Source organism: Crinia signifera, chromosome 6, assembly GCF_055691185.1.
Source record: "Crinia signifera chromosome 6, ASM5569118v1, whole genome shotgun sequence".
NCBI classification, from domain to species: domain Eukaryota; kingdom Metazoa; phylum Chordata; class Amphibia; order Anura; family Myobatrachidae; genus Crinia; species Crinia signifera.
In genome coordinates, this window is record NC_139222.1 from 11,056,719 (window position 1) to 11,067,629 (window position 10,911).

Genomic DNA, 10,911 nt, shown 5'->3' on the forward strand with positions numbered 1-10,911 from the left:
GGAGGTAATGTTTTTCTGTATATATCTTGAAGGAGGTAGTTGAGGGGGTATCAGAAGGGGAGTAGCTGGTAGAGTATCTCCAGGTAACTTATAGTTGGCTGTTAACTCTACAGCTCTGCAATTTCTTATAGGAAATGAATGTAGCTGTTGCCTTCATTGAGACCTTTGGGTTGTAAGCAATCCATGAGAAAGATTAATTTTGTCTCAGCTTTGAGTAGTTCCATATCCAGGTTGCCTCCCCGTATACCCATACGTATATGTCTCATGCCAAATACTTTGAGCCCCTGTGGATCATTTCCATGGTGCCTCATAAAATGTCTGGCTACTGGGGTTAACCGTTTGAATTTGCTAGAATCTTTTATTGCGTTGCGGATTGAGCAAATATGTTCCAAGACTCGTACTTTAAGTGGTCTTTTGGTCTTGCCCACATATATTTTACCACAGGGGCATTGAAGTTGGTAAATCACCCCTATGGTTGTGCAGGTAATGAGTTCGTTGATTTTCCACGTCTTGCCGAATTTGTCCATGTATGATTGTGTTGGTTCCATGTACTGGCAAGCCTTGCATCGTCCACATTTTGTGGATCCTTGTCTTATAGTACGCATCTTGTATTGGTCAGCCAGATGACTATGTACCAGGTGGTCCCCAATGTTTTTAGCTCTTCGCCAGCTAACTTGGACAGTGGGGGGAAGGATGGTTTTTAGGTCATCGTCTGTTTGCAGTATTGCCCAATGCTTCTGAAGTGTCTGCCGTATCTCTCTCCAATGAGTGTTAAAGGTCCCAATGAACCGCACTGGTTCCTCCTTGATGTCTCGTTTTTTGGGGGAGAGTAGAGATTCCCGGGGTATCTGGTCAACTGATTGCTGTGATTTTCTGATAAGTCTGTTACTATATCCTCTTTCGGTTAGACGTTTAGATAGTTCTTGTTCTCTTTTTTTATAAGTAACAGGGTCCGAGCAGTTTCGTTTCGTTCTTATGATTTCCCCTTTCGGGATGGCTTTGATGGTGCTCGGCAGATGTGCACTTGTGGCGTGTAACACGCTATTAGTGGCAGTGGCCTTTCTGTACATGTCAGTGTAGATATTACCCACTGTATCGATTCCAATAGTCAGGTCCAAGAAATGAATCTGTTGCTGGCTGGCTTCATATGTTAATTTTAAATTGAGTTCATTGGTGTTTAGTGTTGTTATGAACTCTTCCAAGTCTCTCTTGTCTCCATCCCACAGGAATAGAATGTCATCAATGTAACGGAGAAAGAGTGGAATTTTGTCTGTATATTTGGTATATGATTCCTGGAAGACCACTTCTCTCTCCCACCACCCCAGGTACAGGTTAGCATATGTCGGGGCACATGCTGTCCCCATTGCAGTGCCCCGCACCTGGAGGTAGTGGGAGCCATTGCAGGTGAAGTAATTCCTAGTCAGGATGAAGGTAATAGCATCAATTAGAAAGTCGTTGAACTCGTAGTTCGCATCCATATTTAAGAAATATCTTGTAGCCTTGATACCATTGGGGTGGCTTATGCTGGTATATAAACTTTCGACGTCACAGGACACCAACCAGGTATCCTTGTTGACTGTCAGATGTTCCAGTTTATTTAGCACATCCATCGTGTCACGTAGATAAGATGGCAATGTTATCACGTATTTTCTCAAGAATTGATCTACATAGATACTCAGTTTTTCGGTGAGTCCGTCTTTCCCTGACACTATAGGCCTTCCAGGTGGGGTGGTAGCATTCTTGTGTATCTTGGGGAGTAGATAGAGAGTTGGAGTCTTGGGATTTTCCACTTGTAAGAATTGATAATCTTTTGAGGATATAATTTTTCTGTCATGTGCCGATCCAATCAATTTGTTGTATTGACGCGTGTATTCTGTGCTAGGGTTAAAAATGAGCTTTCTGTAACACGTTTTGTCGTCTAGCTGTCTTTCTATTTCCTCAATATACATGTTACGTGGCCATAAAACTACATTTCCCCCTTTGTCAGAAGGTTTCACGATTGTGTCGTCCCAAGTGGTTATTTCTTTTAATGCTCTGCGTTCTTCTGCATTTACATTATTATTTCTTGTGGATCGTTGATGTGTAAGGAGATGATCCAAATCCTGTGCGACCAAGGCTTGAAATACTTCAATTTGTGGACAAATTTTGGAATCCGGTGAAAACGTGGATTTCTTTTTTATTTTAGACTTGTCAAACGGTTCTGGTTGAGTGGAAGGCAGATCTGTTAATGATGGTTCTATGAGGTTATCATTGGAATCTGATGTCAATTCCTCTAATATCTGGATAGCCATTAATTCCTCTTCATCAAGACTTGGTGTTATGTCTTGGATGGATTGGTTGTTAGGCTCGTTGGTGGAGTTGACCCTTAAGTGGGAATTTGCCTCTTTCTGTATTTTTTGTTGGGCAAAAAACTTTTTGAGGAGGATCTTACGAGTAAAGAGGTTGAGATCTTTTTCTACCTCAAATCTGTCCATGGATGATGAGGGTGAAAAGGAGAGACCATGTTTCAGGATGGATTCTTGACTATTGGATAGTACCCTATCGGTCAGGTTGATTATTTTAAGGGAGGTTGATGCAGCTGAGGTGGGGTGTTGATCTATTAGGGTCATTCCCTGAATCTCCTCCTCTCCCTTATTTCTTCTCTCCACTCTGGTGCAGCTCTCTTTCTCCTTCCTCCTCCCCTGGCCCCTCCTGACCTTTCTCCAGGGTCTCTGCCTGGTTTTCGGCCTGTTCCTAAAAAATTAAGACGAGAAAGTCTATCGTCTATATTGTCATTATCCGAGGAATCAGGTTCCGAAGTGGTGTAATTCGAAGTGTTGCCACTTCTATTGGGGGGGTATTGTGTTCTTGTAGTTCTTGTGCTCCATTTGAATATTTTATTCGTTTGAAAGTCTACTTTATCCCGCTGAAATTTTCTCTTTTTTCTTTCTATGATTTCTGTTTCATATGTCTCAATTTCCTTTTTATATTTCTCATACCGAGTTTGAAATTGGTCTAGGGTTTCAAAATTTTTCAGTTTTTCCCCTAATTCAGAGATTTCTAGTGTGAGTTTGGCAAGAGTGATTTCATCATGTCTCACTAGAATTTTCATTAAGTCCCTTGAGCATTGGAGGAGTGTCTTTTCCCACTCTTTCTTTAGATCCTCGTTGGCCAGGTCAAAGGCCGGGAAGACCCTTGGCCTTAGGCCCCTTGGGACTAGGTTACTCCTTAAGTAGTTGTCAAAGGTTGCCTTGTTCCAGATTGTTTTGCTTTGCTTCATTAGGGCTAGTTTGAGGGCGTACAGGTCATCTGCCCAGTTTGGTGTTGGGCCTCCTGTTTTTTCAGAGTTGTCTAGGAACATGGAATCCATATCATTCCTAATTTTATCTCTTCTGTTCTCTAGATCTTTTGCCAGACTAAAAGTGGCCATATTGAGAGAGAGTTGGTTGGAGGTGTATTTATGATAACAAAATTCAAGGATAATACCTTGTAGATATGCTTGGTGCTAGAAATCAAGAAACTGCATGAGCAGTATATACATTGAGGGGAGAGGGATTGGGTGAAATCTGCACACAAGTGAATAAACCCTGATTCTCGGGCTTGGTTCCGCTAAATTTTTATCTGTTTTATAGCGGGGGTGCTATCCTGTCAACTAGGTTCGTACAGTCAAGAAAGAAAAAGAAAAAAGTAGTTGTGGCGGATGCACACCAAGAAAATACGATTTTTATATGGTTATCTATGGAGTTTACTCCAATTAATTATTTCAAAAGTAGGGAGTCCTATTAATCTTTATTGGTATTGGGATTCAGGAATTCCAGAAAATGTATGCCAGGTTCCCTGTCCAGGGAACTGTCATTGCGTCCACAGCCGATGCCAAGGGATCCCTCGACCTGGCAAAGAACCTGGGGACCTGACGGTTGAACCTGGACGCCATTAAATCCACCTCCGGTGTCCCACATCGAGCTGTAATCTGATGGAACACTTGTTGATTCAGCATCCATTCCCCTTCTAGCAGTTCCTCCCTGCTCAAGAAATCGGCCTCGACATTCTTCACCCCAGGGATGAATATAGCTGATAGGGCCGGCACGTTCTACTCCGCCCAATTGAAAATCCGGGATATCTCCCACATAGCCAACTTGCTGCGTGTACCTCCCTGATGGTTCAGGTACGCTACAGTTGTGGCGTTGTCCGACTGGACCTTTATGGGGAGACCCCTTAGTCTGTCCTCTGCCAGGGATAATGCCTTCTAAACAGCCCTGAGCTCCAGTATGTTTATTGGCAGGGATGTCTCCTCCACAGTCCATAGACCCTGAAGCCTCAGGTCCAAAACCACTGCTCCCCAGCCCGAGACTGGCATCGGTAGTGACTACCAGCCAGTCCCAAGACTGAAGAGACCGACCCCATTCAACTTCAGCTTTTCCGTCTTCATGGTCTGTGTGTTCCCCGACCAAGATGTCAGGATGTTCCATTGGAAAGTCTGAGAATGGAACCTGGCAAACGATAGCGTCTCGAAAGTTGCTAGCATTTTGCCCAACAACTTTAGGCACTTCCAAACCGAGGGATTTGGTGTCTCCAGCATCGACCTCACCAAACGGGACATGTCCTTTGCTTTTGTCTCCGGTAGGAATACTCAATGTAAATGGGTATCCAGGATAACTTCCAAGAACTGGATCCTCTGAGATGGGACTAGGTGAGACTTTTGCAAATTTAAAAGCCAACCGTGACCTTGCAAAAACTGAATAGCCTCTGCTAGGTGTCTCTGAAATGTCTCTGCTGAATCTGCTTTGAACAGCAGATCGTCCAAATACGGTATCACAATAATACCCCGCAGTCTGAGGACAGCCGCCATCACTGACATGATCTTGGTGAAAACCCTTGGAGCCGTAGCCAGACCAAAGGGTAACGCTTGGAATTGAAAATGCCTGTCCCCTATGTCAAACCTCAGGAGCGTCTGGTGCTCCGGGTGAATTGGGACATGCAGATATGCATCCTGTATGTCCATGGATGCCAAAAATTCTCCCTGGTCCAGACTGAGAAGCACGGACCGTAGAGACTCCATCTTGAAGTGATCCACCCACAAATGGAGATTTAAAGATTTTAAGTTCAGGATTGGCCTGAACGTACCGTCTGGCTTGGGCATTAAAAACAGAATGGAGTAAAAGTCTTTCCTTCATTCCTCCCGCGGGACCGGGATCACCACCCCTTTTTTTTTAGGAGCGACTGGGCTGCCCCCAACAGAGCCTTTCGGAGACGAGACTCCTTTGGGAGTGGTGTTGGCAAGAACCTTCTCGGAGGAAGGCCTTTGAAAGGAATCCTGTATCCTTCTGAAACAATTCCCAACACCCAAGGGTCCATGACCAACTTTGCCCAAGCTTCCCTGAACCATAAAAGACGACCCCCCACCTTGGTTACAGATGGAGGGCGCCCCAGGCAGTCATGCTGAGGACTTATCGTCGCTTTTGGTGTTCGGTTTCGAATCTAGATTTTGGGGCCTTTCCCTTAGATGACTGGAATTTTCCCATGAATGACTGTCCTCGAAAGGACGCACCCCCTCTAGGGGAGGGCCGAAAGGACGGCCGGAATGCTGAAAACTTGGAGGATTGCTTTGCCGAGGGAGCGGGCAGAAATGTACTATTGCCTCCCGTGGCCTGCTTAATAATCTCCTCTAGTTCAGACCCAAACAGCAGTTTGCCTTTAAAAGCCAACGCCTCTAAGGCCTTTTTGGATTCAGAATCTGCCTCCCATGCCTTGAGCCACAGGACTCTTCTGGCATTGATGGAAACAGTGGACACTTTAGAATCCATCTTTAAAGCTTCTTCCTCTGCCTCAAGTACATATTCAGCAGCAGCTTTCAGCCTTTCAGCCAGCAACAGCACACCCGGGTCAGCATGCAATATGGTGCACAAATCACTAGCCCAAGCAATCATGGCCTTTGAGACCCAGGCTGACGCTATAAGGGGCCGGAGTGTAAACCCCACCCCCTCATAAATGGCTTTGAGGTTTCCTTCAAGCTTCTTGTCTACGGGGTCCTTAAAGGCCGCGCCCCCTTGGACAGGTAGCACAGTTGCTTTAGAAAGCCTTGCTACCGAAGCATCCACTACATGCACTTTTTTCCCAGAGGTCTGTATGTTCCTCTGGCATAGGATAAAGACTTAAAAACCTCTTTGGCATCTGCAGCCTTTTGTCGGGCATTTTCCAAGCCCCTTCCAAAATATCCTTTAACCCCTTACCGCCGCAGCCTGTTTTTGCCTTCCTGACAGAGCCCTTTTTTTCAAATCTGACATGTATCACTTTATGTGGGGATAACTTTTTTTTGCTTTTACTTATCCCAGTGATTTTGAGATTGTTTTCTCGTGACACATTGTACTTCAAGTTAGTGGTAAATTTTGGTCGATACAGTCTGTGTTTTTTTTTGTGAAAAATACCAAAATGTCATAAAAAAATTGAAAATGTAGCAATTTGCTAAATGTTAAATTTTCTGCTTGTGAGACAAATAATCATACCACTCAAAATAGTTAATAACTAACAAAGACCATATGTCTACTTTATGTTGCCATCATTATTTCAACCTCCTTTTAATTTTTTTGGACACTAGGAGGCTTAAAATATGAATAGCAAATTCTCAAATTTTCAAGAAAATTTCAAACACTGATTTTTTTAGGGACCAGTTCAGTTCTGATGTGACTTTGAGGGACTTGTATGTGAGACACCCCTATAAATGATGCCATTTCAAAAACTGCACCCCTCACAGTATTCAAAACAGCATTTTGGAAGTTTGTTAACCCTTTAGGTGTTTCACAGGAATTAAAACAAAGTGTAGGTGAAATTTCAAAATTTCATTTTTTTAGCAGATTTTCAATTTTAATACACTTTTCTAAGGAACACAGTAGATTTTACTAGAGAAATGTGACTAAAAATTGATTCCCCCAATTATTTTGTTTTCATAAATATCCTATATGTGGCCCTAGTGTGCACGTTGACCAAACCACAGGCTTCATAATAGAAGGAGCACCTACTTGATTTTGGAGCCTCCTTTTTATGAGATTATTTTTTAGGCACCATGTAGGTTTCTAGGCACCATAAGATGCTAAAAGTTAGGAACCCCCCCACAAGTGACCCCATTTTGCAAACTACACCCCTCAGGGAATTCATCTAGGGATATAGTGTACATTTCAAACCCCCAGGGGTTTCACCAATTTTGGTACAACTGGGCTGTAAAAATGAAAAATTACATTTTTTTACACAAAAATGCAGTTCTGGCTCAAAATTTTTCATTTTCACAAGGAATGAAGGAGACAAAGCACCCCAAAATCTGTGCCGCAATTTCTCCCGAGTACGGCAATGCATCATATGTGACCAAAAAATACCATTTGGGTGCATGGCAGGACTCAGAAGGGAAGGAGTGATATTTGGATTTTGCAGCACAGATTCTGGTGGAATGAATGGTGGGTGCTATGTCGCATTAGCAAGACCCCCGAAGCACCAATACAGTGGAACCCCCCCACAAGTGACCCCATTTTGCAAACTACACTCCTCAGGGAATTCATCTAGGGGTATAGTGTACATTTCAAACCCCCAGGGGTTTCACCAATTTTGGTACAACTGGGCTGTGAAAATGAAAAATTACATTTTTTTTACACAAAAATGCAGTTCTGGCTCAAAATTTTTCATTTTCACAAGGAATGAAGGAGACAAAGCACCCCAAAATCTGTGCCGCAATTTCTCCCGAGTACGGCAATGCCTCATATGTGACCAAAAAATGGCAGGACTCAGAAGGGAAGCAGTGATATTTGGATTTTGCAGCACAGATTCTGGTGGAATGAATGGTGGGTGCTATGTCGCATTAGCAAGACCCCCGAAGCACCAATACAGTGGAACCCCCCCACAAGTGACCCCATTTTGCAAACTACACCCCTCAGGGAATTCATCTAGGGGTATAGTGTACATTTCAAACCCCCAGGGGTTTCACCAATTTTGGTACAACTGGGCTGTGAAAATGAAAAATTACATTTTTTTACACAAAAATGCAGTTCTGGCTCAAAATTTTTCATTTTCACAAGGAATGAAGGAGACAAAGCACCCCAAAATCTGTGCCGCAATTTCTCCAGAGTACGGCAATGCCTCATATGTGACCAAAAAATACAATTTGGGTGCATGGCAGGACTCAGAAGGGAAGGAGTGATATTTGGATTTTGCAGCACAGATTCTGGTGGAATGAATGGTGGGTGCTATGTCGCATTAGCAAGACCCCCCGAAGCACGGTGAAATGATGAACCTAATAATCCATAGATGTGTGGTATATTTTAAAACACTCCTTCATACATAGGCCGGGTTTGTCGGGGCAAGTTTCACAGTGGAAAATAGTTTGCTTTCTTATTCCCTTTTTAAAGCAAACTTTGCACCTTTTTTGTGTCCTGCCCTTTTTTCCAGTGGAGGGGATTTCGTTAGGAAAATGCTGCCCTGATACAATACGGGGGCCAGTACTAGAAGTACTGGGGCCAGTACTAGAAGTACTGGGGCCCTCTGCCTGCTGGTTCCCAAATATTAGGCCCTTTATGACTTCCTCTTGAAAGTGCATAAATGTCCCCGTCTGGCTGGTAGAACGGAATAGTACGTAAGCGTTATACAGTGCCATCTGGATGATATACACGGCCAGCTTCTTATACCATATTTTTGTTTTCCGCAGGGCACTGTACGGCTTCAGTACCTGATCTGAAAGATCCACTCCGCCCATGTACTTATTGTAATCTAGGATACAAATAGGTTTTGAGGTGTGGGTACTGGTACCTCGTACAGGGACGGAGGTGGTACTGTCTCCGTGAATTGTTGTCAGTATAAGGACATCCCTCTTGTCCTTATATTTGACCAACAACATATTTTCGGTGGATTGTGCCCTGCTTTCACCCTTTCTCAGTAATTGGGCAACGTGCGTTTTTGAAAGGCCTCTTTGCAAGCTGCTGTACCTCTTGAACCAAGGGCCTTAAACAGGGGGATGCTGGTGTAAAAGTTATCCACATAGAGGTGATAACCCTTATCCAGGAAGGGGTGCACTAAATCTAAGACAATCTTTCCACTAACACCTACGAGGGAGGGGGGGCATTCTGGCGGTTCAATTCTTGTGTCCTTCCCTTCATATACCCTAAACCTGTGCGTGTACCCTGAGGTACTTTCGCACAGCTTATACATTTTTATGCCATACCTTGCCCTCTTATTGGGAAGGTACTGGCGGAATTTAACCCTTCCTTTAAAATGTATCAGTGACTCGTCTACACAAATGAATTTTTAGGGGATGTACATCTCAGCAAATTTGGCGCTGAAATGATCAATGACCGGCCTGACTTTGAATAGCCGGTCAAAGGTGGGATCATCTCTGGGTGGGCACTGTGCATTATCGTTGTAATGCAAAAATTTAAGGATCGTCTCAAAACGAGTCCGGGTCATGGCCATACGATGAAGTGGGGTGCTGTACAGAACATCTGTACTCCAATATTGCCTAATTTCTGGCTTTTTAACTATGCCCATATGGAACACCAGACTCCAAAACGTCATCATCTCTACTGCATCTACAGGGGTCCACCTAGCAAATGATGACGTGGGGTTTTGGGCAATAAACTGCTTGGCATATAAATTACTTTGGTCCACCATTAAATTTATAAAATCATCAGAGAAAAAGACTTTGAAAAAGTCAATTTCTTTGAGGCCTGTAGTATCAAATTGGATTCCTGGGTTGGCCAAAAACTCAGGAACCTGGGGCTCAAAATTGTCTGGTGGTGGGGTCCATACGAGATCAATCATTGGGGGGGGGGTCTCAGCTGCTCTACGGGGGCGTCTTTGAGGGGGTCCCTCATCACTAGAGGAGGAAGAGGAGCTTAAGACGAATGCAAATTCATCGCTTTCTTCACTGGCTGTGTCAGTGTCAGAGGCAATAAGGGCATATGCCTCCTCCACTAAAAACAGTCTTTGCGATGATTGGGACATTTTTATTATTTTTGTGTTTGTGTAAGTGTAGTGTTTCAACACGTGTATAGTGTAGGGGGGGGGGTACAAACTTTATTTCAACACAGGGGGTATGTAGTGTGTATGTAGTGCTTTAACACATGTAAGTTAACCCCTTCCTGACAGAGCCAGTTTTTGCGTTCCTGACAGAGCCCTTTTTTTCAAATCTGACATGTCTCACTTAAGTGGGGATAACTTTTTTTTGCTTTTACTTATCCCAGTGATTTTGAGATTGTTTTTTCGTGACACATTGTACTTCAAATTAGTGGTAAATTTGGGTCGATACAGTCTGTGTTTTTTTGTGAAAAATACCAAAATATCGTGAAAAAATGGAAAATTTAGCGATTTGCAAAATGTTAAATTTTCTGCTTGTGAGACAAATAATCTTACCACTCAAAATAGTGAATAACTAACATAGACCATATGTCTACTTTATGTTGACATCATTATTTCAACTTCCTTTTAATTTTTTGGGACACTAGGAGGCTTACAATATGAATAGCAAATTCTCAAATTTTCAAGAAAATTTCAAACACTGATTTTTTTAGCGACCAGTTCAGTTCTGATGTGACTTTGAGGGACTTGTATGTGAGACACCCCCATAAATGATGCCATTTCAAAAACTGCACCCCTCACAGTATTCAAAACAGCATTTTGGAAGTTTGTTAACCCTTTAGGTGTTTCACAGGAATTAAAACAAAGTGTAGGTGAAATTTCAAAATTTCTTTTTTTTTGCAGATTTGCAATTTTAATACATTTTTCTAAGGAACACAGTACATTTTACTAGAGAAATGTGACTAAAAATTGATTCCTCCAATTCTTTTGTTTTCATAAATATCCTATATGTGGCCCTAGTGTGCACGGTGACCAAACCACAGGCTTCATAATAGAAGGAGCACCTACTTGATTTTGGAGCCTCCTTTTTATGAGATTATT

The 10,911-nt window shown here is 43.0% G+C and overlaps 1 protein-coding gene across 1 annotated transcript in view; it reads left to right on the plus strand.

The window, feature by feature from the left end:
* The window catches only part of LOC146007433 (uncharacterized), a 302,630-nt gene that overhangs the window by 153,895 nt on the left and 137,824 nt on the right, over positions 1–10,911 (plus strand). The window lies entirely within an intron of this gene.